Below are 13,053 nucleotides of genomic sequence, written 5' to 3'. Positions count from 1 at the left end.
GCTACTTTGGAAGATGATCTTGAATAAGTTCTGGCTATCTCTAAATTCGAAACTAATTGTCAACTAGGATGAATAATGAACACTAAGACAGCCACTATTCCTGTTCTCAAAAGTCATTCTGTTTACTAAAATCTAAACACAGAAAGTACTTGAACCACTGCATGCTTGCCAGTGTCAAAGTCTTGGAGATACCTTTCCGCACAACTATTTGCCTCCATGGATGTTTCCTTTGACATTGTAAAATGTATACATTTGTTGTTGTTGACCGCTCTGGAGTCGATCTCAACCCATGGCAACCTGTAGATGAAACCTCTCCATGTCCTCCACTGTTCTGCTTAGTTCCTGCAAATTCATTCCCATGATCTTAATAGAGTCCGTCTATCTTTAATGCGGTCTTCCTCTCTTTCTACACTCTCCCCACCTTCCCTAGCATTACTGTCTTTTCCATCTTCTCGTGATGTGTCCAAAGTACGACAGCTGCAGTTTATTATTATTAACCTTTATTTATAAAGCGCTGTAAATTTACACATGCATAAAACGCCGCACAAGATCCATTTTGTTGTGATTATACACATTCAAACAGCTAGTGTCAAAGATGCCACTAGATTCCCTCATGCCTCCTTTTCAACCCATAAAAATCACAGAAAATTACCCGATATTGTTTCATGTGATTTTCATTGCTGTTTAAAAAGAAAAGGAGAATTTTTGCACAATTGGTTAAGATGAACTTTTTTACACATTAAGGTTTTATAACAGACTAAATTCGGTCCCCACTACAAAAGAAACTGTTGGTTGGTTTCTCAGTTAGCTACGTTAGATTTAAGATTACACCACAGCTGAGCCTTGGCCTCAGGATTAAGATGTATAGGATTGTTTTTGAGGCATGTAGTGGTCCCTCTACATTGGCTGAATAAATACATGAACAACATTTATTGAATCATTTCCTGTATTGCTATGTATTTTATATGTATTATCCTACTAGAGAGGCAGTCTAGCTCCAACAGGCCTCCATTAAGAAGCCAAGCCCTTCCTCCAGTCCATCTCCCCTGACCCAGGCCTCGGAGGTAGAGAGGAACTGCTGGACCTGATCCTCTTCCTCACCACCTTTCCCTTCTCCTTTTGTGTCATGTCTTTTTAGATTGTAAGCCTGAGGGCAGGGAACCATCAAATTAATAAGATTGTATGTACAGCGCTGTGTAAATTTACAGCGCTTTATGAATAAAGGTTAATAATAATAATAACATGACTCCTAGCATGAATATTGTGGTGTTTGATTATATACTGTCTATGGTTATTCATGCTAACTGGAAGTACAGTAGTCCCTCCACATTCACTCAGGTTAGAGATGAAGGACCCCCATGAATGTGGGGAAAACTCAAATAAGAAACGCTATCATTTTTTACCCAAGAGAAGATTTCTCTAGGAACCTCCATGTCCTCCAGTGCAAATCTATGGTCAACATCTGCCAGAAGTTGATCACAGAATCATGCTGGAGGACCTACAAATGCCCAGAGAGACATTTTCTCTATGAACATCTAGGTTCTCCAGCACAACTCTATGGCCGACGTCTGCCAGAGTTGCACTGGTGGACCTAGATCAGTGGTTCCCAACCTTCCTAATGCCGGGACCCTTTAATACAGTCCCTCATGTTGTGGTGACCCAAACCAATGAAATTATTTTCGTTGCTACTTCATAACTATAATTAAATAGGTGTTTTCCAATGGTCTTGGGCGACCCCCTTGAACAAGTCATTCGACCCCCAAAGGGGTCCCGACCCACAGGTTGGGAGCAACTCACCTAGAGGTTTCTAAAGAGGATATACTAATCAGAACCACAAATAATCAAACCCACAAAAGTCAAATCCACAAATGCGGAGGGCCAACTGTATTTCAGTCTGCAACCAGACTGTGGTTTTTGTGGTGTATTTCTGAGGCATGTTTCAGTCTGCAACCAGATTGTAGACCTCTCAATAAATCACAACCCACCTGGATAAAAACCACCTGTAAAGAAGGCCACCAAGTAATCATGCAAACCCGCCAATCCTTTCAAGACTGCAGCCGACGGCAGTTATTTGGAGCTGCTATAGCAAGAAGCCAGGAGACCATTGCAAACACAAACAACAACGATCTTACAAGGCGTTGTTCTGCTGCTCCAGAGACTAGGACCCGGAGCAATGGATGCAAGCTCCAAGAAAAGAGATTCCAGCTCAACATTAGGAGGAACTTCCTGACAGTAAGGGCTGTTCCACAGTAAGAGTGTAGTGGAGTCTCCTTCCTTGGAGGTCTTTAAGCAGAGGCTGGATGGCCATCTGTCAAAGGGGATGCTTTGATGGAGAGTTCCTGCATGGCAGAATAAAGGGGCTGGACTGGATGGCCATTCTTGGGGTCTCTTCCAACTCTATGATTCTACGATTCATCCTAAGTTCCACATCAAACATGTGGAAATTATGATACTGATCTACCTTTCAAGGCTACTGTCAAGGTTACTGAAAGAACATTATCTGAAGCACTTTCAACACCTGAATTGTGAGGGTCCATTCCGCATCTTAAGGGACACGAAAACATCACTTTTGTTAACCTTAGTAAATACAAAAGGCAAAGAGCTGGGGGACCTCCCTAAACATGAAACATGTGTCAGCCTTTACCTCACTCGTTTTTTGGAGGAAGCCCAGCATCTGCGACACTTCATACGCATAAAGTAGGCATCTTTTGGGTACTAACAGGTACTTGGGGATGTTGCAAAACCTGCTGCCACATGGTTAAGAACTGGAGGAAAGAAGGTTGCTGTGAGGTAGAAAAATACACAACAACACCACTTAGGCACCAGGCTGCAGAGAAAAGAAAGATTGACAACCCTGAATGAAACAAGATGTTGGATAGGAGCTGTATTCATACAGTAAGTATCTGGTAATGCTCCAGTGAAAGCACAACAGTCGCACAGGTATCAATAACAACTGTTGAAGGTGAGTTGTTTTGCTTTGTCTCAGCTTCAGCTGTTATTGATAGGTATGTGACTGCTGTGCATTCACTTGCGCAGCCACCAAAGGGCCCAGGTCTGGCCACAGCTTCTTCCTGCGCAGCATTCCTGGATGGCAAACCCAGGTTTGCAACCTTTGTGAAACAAAATGCAAGGAGGGAAGGATGGGAGAGAGGAGATCAAGGGGGTCACAGACAGAGGATGTTGGGAGAGCAAGGGGTGTCTGTGTGTGTATGTTGCTGTATGTGTTTCTCTCTCTGTGTGTGTGTGTGTGTGCATGTGTGTTGGTTTCTCTTTCTCCGTTTCCCTGTGTGTTTGTGTGTATTTCCCTGTGTGCATGTATTTCTGTGCGTGCATTTGTTTCTCTTTCTGTGTGTGGGTTTCTCTATCTCTGTTTCCCTGTGTGTGTGTGTGTGTCTGTGTGTGTGTGTGTGTATCTGTTTCCTGTGTATGTTTTTTCTCTGTGTGTCTCTGTTTGTGTGTTTCTCTCTGTATCTGTGTGTTTTCTCTATTTGTTTCTCTCTGTGTGTGTGTGTGTGTGTGTATCTCCCTCTCTGTGTGTGTCTTTCTATGTACCTGTGTTCGTTTCTCTTTGTGTGTGTGCTCTGTTTCCCTCTCTCTCTTACTATGCTTCTCTATACATACATGTGTCTCTCCCTTTCTCTAAGTGGGCCCTAAAGGCCTGCCTCCTCCACCTTCGGGGCTCGCTCTCTTCTTCTGCCTCCTCCTTCTTCTTCTTCTTACCTGGGCTCCCAGCTAGGCCCGCCTTGAGGCCCTCATAAGGGGGCGGTGGCGGCGGCTGAAAGAGCCGAGGGGGCGGAGCCGGGGCCCGACGGCAGAAAGCGGCAACCGCGCCCCCTCAAGCACCACCAGCAGCAGCAGGAGCGTCGCCTTCGTTGTCGCCGTTCCCCTGGAAGACAGGCTCCCCTTCCCTTCCAGCGGCCCGCCTTGAGTCCCTTCGCCTCCTTCCTCGCTCCTAGACAGACCCTCTCTGCCTGTCTGTCTCTGTCGCGGCGGGTGCATCTCCCACTTCCTGCCAAAGGGGGCGCCCGAGAGCCTCACTTCCGGGCCACGTGACCGACCGCCTTCCCTCCCTCCCTCCCTTCCTCGGGCTCGCCGAGGTTTCCTGTTGCCATGGCGACCGCAGAGCGAGGCCTACTAGGCCAGGAAGCGCCTCAGTGGGAAATAAATAAATAAAGTAATAATTAAAATGAAAATAAAAAAATACAGTAAATGGAATAAATAATAATAATAATAATAATAATAATAATAAAATAAATAAAAATAATAGTATATGGAATAAATAATTAATAATAATAATAGTAAATGGAATAAATAATAATAAATGGAATAAATAAATAATAATAATAACAAATGGAATAAATAAAAATAATAGTATCTGGAATAAATAATAATAATAATAGTAAATGGAATTAATAATAATAATAATAAATGGAATAAATAAAAATAAATAATAATAATAATAAATAGAATAAATAAAAATAATAGTATATGGAATTAATAATAATAATAATAATAGTAAATGGAATAAATAAATAATAATAGTACCCTGTTTTTGTTCGGTGGCTTCAGTTTGTTTCCAATTTATAGTGACTATATATATATATATATATATATATTATACTGACTTGTATTGGCTCTAAGGTGAGTCACTATCATGCTCAGAGGAGGTTTGCCCTTGCCTTCCCCTGAGGTGGCTGAGAGAGTGTGACTTCAAGGCTCAAAGCACTACACATATATACATACAAAATGGTGTAATGCTTGCTCTGTTGTTGTTGTTGTTTGCCTTCAAATCTTTCCCACTTATGGTGACCCTCAGGTGAACCTATCATGGGTTTTTCTTGGCAAGATTTGCTCAGAGGAGGTTTGCCCTTGCCTTCCCCTGAGGAGGCTGAGAGAGTGTGACTTCTTGTCCAAGGTCACATACCCATGTACATTATGCACACACAAACACATTATGCTGTGCCTTCAAGGCATTTCTTGGCTTATGGTGACCCCCAGGAGAACCTGTCATGGGTTTTTCTTGGCAAGGTTTGCTCAGAGGGGGCTTGGCCTTCCACTGAGGAGGCTGAGAGAGTGTGACTACTTGCCTAAGATGCTGTTGTGTGCCTTCAAATCATTTCTGAGTTAAGGCGACCCTCAGGTGACACTATCATGGGGTTTTCTTGGCAAGGTTTCTTCAGAGGAGGTTTGCCATATTGCCTTCCCCTGAGGAGGCTGAGAGAGTGTGACTTGGCCAAGGTCACCCCAGTAGTGGGTTTCTTAACTTTTCACAAAAAAAAAACTTCGTTGTTGTTGTGTGCCTTCAAGTTGTTTCCAACTTACGGCGACCCGTCCCTAAGGAAAACCTATCATGAGGTTTTCTTTGGCAAGATTTGTTCAGAGGGGATATTTTGCCACGGTCTTCCCCTGAGGCTGAGAGAGCATGACTTGCCCAGGGTCAGCTGCTGGGTTTACATGGCCAAGCTGGGATTCAAATCCTGATCTCCAGAGCCCTAGTCCAACGCTCAAACAACTACGCCATGCTGGCTCTCAAGGCAACCCTATCACAGAGTTTTCTTGGCACGTTTCTTCAGAGGAGGTTTGCTATGGCCTTCCCCTGAGCAGGGAGTAGTTGGGGGGGTTGGGGGGTCCGGACCCCCCCCCCCACCTTCAGTCGTGGGGACGTTGAAGCTCCTCCTCCCCTCCATCAAAAGCGCGGAGGACTGGGATGGAGGGGAAAGGGGGAAAGAGTAGACAGAAGTCGCAGGGAGGGAGCAGGGAGGGTCAGAGAAAGTGGGAGGGAGGGAGAGGGTGGGCAGGGGTCCCTCCCTGTGACTTCTTTCCCTCTGTTTCCCTCTCCATCCATTCTTCCATTCCTCCTCCTCCTCCTCCTCCGTGCTTTTGCCAGAAAAAAGTCTCCCTTCCTGGGGAAGGAGAGGAGGAAGAGGAGGAAGAAGAAGAAGAAGAAGAAGGGAAGGAAGACAGGAAAGAAGGAGAAAAAGAAGGAAGAATGATAGGGAGATAGGGAGAACTAAGGAAAGGAAGGAAAAGGAAGGAAGGCTCTAAAAGGAAATATAAACAAAAGAAAGGGTGACTTCTGACTTTCCTTTCAGCAGCTATATCCATATACTGTACAGTATAGTAAAATATAAATAATAATAATAATAATAATAATAATAATAATAATAATAATAATAATAATAATAATCTCTATCTCTTATCAACTACAGGTTGAGCCTCCCTTATCCAAAATGCTAAGGACTAGATGTATTTAGGAGTTTTTCAGAGTTTGGTATATATTTACATATGTATATAATGGGATATAATGGGAGATGGGCCCCAAGTCCAGCCATTAAATCCATCTTTGTTTTATATGCATCTCACAGACATAGGCTGAAGGTAATTTAATACACAATATTTTTTAAAATGAGCTGCCAGCAAAATCCTGAGACCAGACCAATAATTCAGTAATTGATCTAAACCTTCAGGATTCCCAAGTTTCCTTGACTTGGGGTCAGACCAGATGCTCTCATGGTCAGTTTGGGATTTTGGAATAATTCAGATTTCAGAAGTCCAGATAAAGGAGACTCGGACTCTACTATGTGCATTTCTTCTGATAATGAACTCAGGTTTTCAAAACCAGTCATTTCTGGATTTTTGCAACAACAAAAAAGAGGAGGGTCTGTGATGCAAAAACGCAAGAAGCTTCCTTCCAGCCTTGTTTTTTCTCTTTTTTAAAATAAAAATAAAATAAAATACAGTTAGCTGGCCCCTTTTCAGCATGTCAGTGGGGATAATAATAAATAATAATAAACTGTTTATTTATAGCCCGCTTTTCCTTAGTAGATCAAAGCGGGTTACACAGAAGTACGTACAGCGATGTACGATTTTACAAACAGTATCATATAAAAACCTGAACAATACAATAATACAATTAAAAACAATATAAAAGCTTACTAATTAAAATCACAACAATAGCTAGCATAAAGTGCAGGTGCATCGGTGCAACGGAGAGAGAGCAGGTATTACATTGTCTGGGGGAAAGCCTGTTGGAAGAGAAAGGTTTTTAACCTCTTCCTAAATAAGTCAAGGGAGGTAACCGAGCGGAGCTCATTGGGAAGAGATGCTTTGATGGAGAGTTCCTGCATGGCAGAATGGGGTTGGACTGGATGGCCCTTCTTGGGGTCTCTTCTGACTCTATGATTCTATGATTAATTAATTAACATAAGGAATCAATCTAAGTGGGTTGCCAATGAAAGGTCGGCTGCAAAGGTCTGGGCCTCTCTGCCCTCCTGCCTTGAAAGCAAAGTCCATTGGCAGACTTCTGAGTTTTATAACCTCTGGATTTTCTTTTATTATTTCGGCTCTTGTCCCCAGCCTCTGACAAACAGAGCCATAAATTAAAGACAAAAGTCATTAGATATACATATCCAGGATCTAGCCATGTAACTCCTTTGTAAGGAGCTGCTGGTGTTAAAAGTGAAATTCAAAGTGCTGGCCATCATGGCATTTTAAAAGTGAACATGGTTTGGGACTAGGACACCTAAAGGATCTTCTCCTCAAAGCAGTCACTGAAAGCCAAAAAACAAAACCACAAAATAAAACGTTCTTCCATGTACATAAAACAACAGTTAATTATCGGTCGTTGGAAAGAGCCTTTCTTATAACCAGTGAAGGTACCAACCAGTTTGCCACTAAAGAGCTGAATTAGCCTTTTCTGCTCTGTTATTTATTAGCTTTCCAACCTATCTTCCATCCAGAAATGGGACCAATGGCTGGTAACAATAAAATGTATAAATTCTCAGGGCAAGTTAAAAGCAAAACAGATGAATAAAAACATCATGCTTATGATGCTTATGACAATTAAAAAGCTTTTAAACTAACCCAGCTCAAAACCACTTTCACTGCTATTCCATTAAACTGAATGTCTATTTTGGTATGCTCAGGCCTGAATTCTAAATTTCTTCCCTCTGAAGAGTATTTTTATTTGGATCTGCTGTGTGTGTGTGTATGTGTGTGTGCGTGCTTAAAATCCTATATTCACTTTTTTTATTCAATTAATATTTGCTTCGTTGCTTGCCCTTATGGAATGGAAGGGCAAGTTAAAAAAAATATCTTGTGATTAATGTAATTGGTGTGGTTTAATGCTGCACTACTTCCAGTTCAGTACCCACGAGCTTAAACAGTGTGAACAGATGTCCAGGTGGAACCATTGCCAACTGGGTTATTTCTGGTCACAATTAGTCAGATCAGTTTTACACTTACCCAGAGCACTGAGGTGTGTCATAGAATAGTAAAATCCTCCCAAGAAAGGGTTAGGTATTTTCTCATCAGGCTTTTCTCACACCCGCAAAAAAGACGGGAGCATAATGGGATGCTCCTGTCAATACTGCGCAATAGCACTCTTCCTTGGAGTGTAGTGGAGTCTCCTTCCTTGGAGGACTGATTTTTGTGTCTCAGGCCTGTTACAGACTGCCAAAATAAAGCTGCTCCAGCTCTCTTTGGAGGTATGCTATTTAAATGATGCATGGGTCCTAAGAGTCTGGAGGTCGCTCCAAAGCCACACTCCATTCCTAAGCACTGAGTGCAGCTTTGGTGCAGCTTCCGGATTCTTAGGGTGCATGCATCATTTAAACAGCATACCTCCAAAGAGACCTGAAGCAGCTTTATTTTGGCAGTCTGTAACAGGCCTCAGTTTCTATTTTCTTTACTGTCTTAAGTCTCTACCTACCGTTTTAACACCGAGATTCTTATTAATAAAGAAAAATAGATTATCTTAAATAGTCCTTTTCATGTTTTTAGCTAATTTTGAATTTTCAACTATTATTTCCTATTGAGGATTGATTCATAAAAAAAAATCAGCTTCCCAAATCTGTGTATTTCCTACTTGAATTCCTTCTGAAAGCTCTGGTAAAAGGAAGCAAACTGTGCAAAACATAAGAACCTCTGAAGAACTGAGACAGATCATTTTCTCTGCTTTTGGCTGAAATGGGCTGTAGGTTCGAGGATTTCTTCTGATTGGAGGAACTTTACTGCCAATTCTCAGTACTCTTGCCACACTACAGCTCCTATAATTCTTATAATGAAACAGATGTAAACACAATTGCAGTGGAGATATCTTTTGTGAAAGATGTTGTATTTTAGCTTAAATTATAACCTCTGGATTTTCTTTTATTATTTCGCCTCTTGTCCCCAGCCTCTGACAAACAGTGCCATAAATTAAAGACAAAAGTCAGTAGATATACATATTAATATATTTATTTGCATTTGGAATAAGCATAATATGCAGCTACATACAAAAGAATTAATGCTTAGCAAACAAATGTCACAGTTATTATGATTTCGAACACTTCTGTGGAGTTATAGAAACACCAAAGAACTTTGTAGAGCATAGGAAGAATTATTTTTTTCAGGTGAAAGAAATATAGCCTCTTAAATACTTAGGATATTACATATCTATTATCAAATACTATGAAATCCAAATATAATTACATAATAATAAAATACTACATGAAATCAAATGCAGTTGAATCTCAGACACATATGACAAATATTTGGTGGCTGCTTGTATAGTGTCTAGATCAAGGGAAGTAATAGTGCCACTCTGTTCTGCTTTGGTCAGACCCCACCTGGAATATTGTGTCCAGTTCTGGGCACCTCAATTCAAAAAGGATATTGAGAAACTGGAGCATGTCCAGAAACCAAAACAGTGATAGGTTTTGAAACCATAAAGCCCTATGAGGAGAGACTTAGGGATGCTTAGCCTGGAAAAGAGACAGTTAAGAGGTGATATAATAGCTCTGTTTAAGTATTTGAAGGGGTATCATATTGAGGATGGAGGAAGCTTGTTTTATGCTACTCCAAATAATAGGACACAGAACAGTGGATGCAGGCTACAGGAAAAGAGATTCCACCTAAACATTAGTAGGAACCTCCTGACAGTAAGAGCTGTTCTACAGTGGAAGACGCTCCCTCGGAGAGTGATGGCATCTCCTCCTTTGGAGGTTTTTAAACCAAGGCTGGAGGGCCATCTGTCTCAAGGAGTGCTTTGTGTCTTCCTGCATGGCAGAATGTGGTGGGGCTGGATGGTCCTTGAGGCCTCTTCCAACTCTATGGTTCTATGATTCTGTACCAACCTAACAACTGATTTTGGAAACTAAGTAGGTTTGTCAAGTTTTTGGATGTGAGAGCATACTACTACAGAAACCTCAGGATCTCCAGGCAAGGCTAGGAAAGTGACCAAAACATGGAGAGCCAATGCTGATAGTTAGAAATTACAATATTGGGCTAAGTGAGCCAAGTCTGATTCAGTATAAGCCTGCATATTAAGAGAGAATATCTGTAGTCCCAGGAGCCTGTGTGGCATAGTGGTTTCTGTGCTGGACTACAACTCTGGAAACAAGAGTTCGATTTTCAGCTCAGCCATGTAACCCATAGATTGACCTTATGCAAAGTCATATGCTCTCAGCCTCGGGGGAAGGCAATGGCAAACCTCCTCTGAACAAATCTTGCCAAGAAACCCCCATGACAGGTTCACTTTAGGGTTGCCATAAGCCAGAAATTTTGAGAGGGGAAATTGTAACAAATTCTTTTTCCTGACAACCAGGCAATATATCTCAAGTGCTGGGGCTGCTGGACTTCACAGCTATCTGTGGCATAGCACTGATAGCAAGTAAGGCACAAACAGTAGAGTGTACTGGGAGAGTTCTTATAATGTGCAATTATGCATACTGCCCCAAACTCAAACCATTACACCACACTGGTTCTCACTAAGTAACTACAGGCATGTAATATTTTTGCGGTCACGAATATGTTCAACCTACCCTCCTACCATGCTGCAGTCTAAAATGGTACCGTGTAGAATTCTGTCATCTTTGTTGCAAGTAGACCAGCTCTTGGTTGCAAGAAATAATGTCAAATCACCAGTCCATTTAGGGCATAATGAAGAAATGAGCTGGCAAGTTGTGAGGACCTATCCCACTCTTGAGCACTGCTGGCACAACGCACACTATGTGTCTGAACTTAACCACTCCACTAGCACTATTGGAGATGTTCCAAGAGATGTGTACAATAAAAGAAAAATGTATTAAAGAGCTGTAAAGCATCAGAACAATCCTATTGAAACTGGATAGAGAAGGGGAGAGTTTGTGGTGGAGGAACTGTCATTTCCTAAGCCGTGCCAAGCTAGCATTGGCAAAGGCGGAAGTACCTCCTCCCTTTGAGAGGCATTTAAAACTCTCCATCATCAGCTCTAGTGGAAAGGAAAATAATACCAGCTCAGCAGCTGACATAATGCTTCTGCAATACCAGGAACAAGTGGCCTTAGGCTTCTCCTCACCTTCACCAATAAGCCTAGGAATGCTCTTTGTCCTTATCACTCAGGCCTGTTGCAGACTGCCAAAATAAAGCTGCTTCGGGTCTCTTTGGAGGTATGCTGTTTAAATGATGCATGGGTCCTATGAGTCCGGAGGTCGCGCCAAAGCCACACTTCATTCCTAAGCACTGGAGTGCGGCTTTGGTGCAGCTTCCGGATTCTTAGGATGCATGCATCATTTAAACAGCATACCTCCAAAGAGACCCAAAGCAGCTTTATTTCGGCAGTCTGTAACAGGCCTCAGAGAGCACCACTAGAGGGGCAGTCACAACAGTGCAGTGTTGTGCCATTGGTTAAGGGTAGACTCCCTCACAGGTGCAAGTCTGCAGTATGGATCCCTGCCCCAAGGACCACACAACTGCACATCTTGATCTACTGTATCTAATAATTAAGTGTGCATGTGGGTATAAATAACAAGTCTCAAATTTTAAAAAAACATAAATCTTTGGTTTTGGATGATACATCTGCCATAGCTTGCATAATCTTAGAAAAGGCATTACCTTCTGTGTCTAAAAGAAGGGGAAATGCCTCTATTAAGATGGGACTTGCCTCCTCAGTTTCTCTAAATTCTTACCTTATTTACTACTTTATAAATATGCTATCCAATTAATGGCTTATTTACACTGCACAGTTATAGCACTGTGATTCCACTTTAACTGCCATGGCAACATCCTATGATAGTGGTTCCCAAACTTTGGTACTCTAAGTGTTTTGGACTTCCACTCCCAGAAGCCCCTGCCAGCTTGGCCAACTGTCAAGAATTCTGGGAACTTAAATCCAAAACACCTGACGGATGAACATTTGGGAACTGCCCCATGGAGTGTTTGGATTTACAAATTAGGGAGTGTTATTCAGAATTCTTAGTTAGTGCCTCACCAAACTACAAACCCCAGAACCCCACAGGATGCTGCTATGGCTGTTAAGAGTAGAATGGAACACTATAACTGTGTGGTGTGAAAGGGCCCCAGGACCATCTATGTCATTAGTTATTATATTTACAATTCAGTAAACTGATTACAAAAATTATGTGTTACAGCCCTAGCTGTAAGACATGAAGAGAGAGAAGGAATGCTGTCTAGGTTCTTTGTAACTTAATAGGATTAAAACGCCACAGTACAGAACACTGCCCAGTGCAAGCACCATGCCCAACAAGCCAATTGGACCACTGTAGTGTACTTCTGACAATATTTGCTTGCTACATTGATCCAGCTTGGAAGCATGTCACGAAGCTGATGTCAAGGCAATAGTACTGCTGTGCTGTATTGCTCATGTCATCATTTCCAAGTCTATCCAATCTCAGTGGTTCTCTTCTTAAAGCAGTGGTTCCCAACCTGTGGGTCAGGACCCTTTTGGGGGTCGAACAACCCTTTCACAGGGGTCACCTAAGACCATCGGAAAACACATATTTGCATGTAGCAATGAAAATAATTATATGGTTGTGGGTCACCACAACATGGGGAACTGTATTAAAGGGTCACGACATTAGGAAGATTGAGAACCACTGTCTTAAAGCATGTGTGGCAAGACATACCAGTGGTTCTGTGTGCTGCTCATTCTGAGGCAGGGTCGCAACTCAAATTTAGCCTCCTATTCTACCATGTTTTCTTTAAATGATGAACATGTCTGTTTTTTTAAGTCTCTAAGAGATTTGGCTAGACCTTTTCTAGCTGTATTTATTATAAAAATACTGTATCCATTTA

General features: G+C 42.0%; 1 protein-coding gene across 3 annotated transcripts in view; it reads right to left on the bottom strand.

The window, feature by feature from the left end:
* The window catches only part of PHC1 (polyhomeotic homolog 1), a 54,246-nt gene extending 50,222 nt beyond the window's left edge, over positions 1 to 4,024 (bottom strand). For 2 of the 3 annotated variants that reach the window (XM_042448718.1, XM_042448719.1), the window contains exon 1: positions 3,721 to 4,024. The gene's annotated coding sequence lies outside the window, so the exon portion shown is untranslated. The remainder of the gene's footprint in view (positions 1 to 3,720) is intronic. The other variant, XM_042448720.1, reaches the window with a different exon arrangement.
* Between the last annotated feature and the right edge of the window lie 9,029 nt (positions 4,025 to 13,053).

Source organism: Sceloporus undulatus, chromosome 2 (assembly GCF_019175285.1).
Source record: "Sceloporus undulatus isolate JIND9_A2432 ecotype Alabama chromosome 2, SceUnd_v1.1, whole genome shotgun sequence".
Classification (NCBI taxonomy): domain Eukaryota; kingdom Metazoa; phylum Chordata; class Lepidosauria; order Squamata; family Phrynosomatidae; genus Sceloporus; species Sceloporus undulatus.
This window is presented reverse-complemented; position numbering and strand designations above follow the sequence as displayed.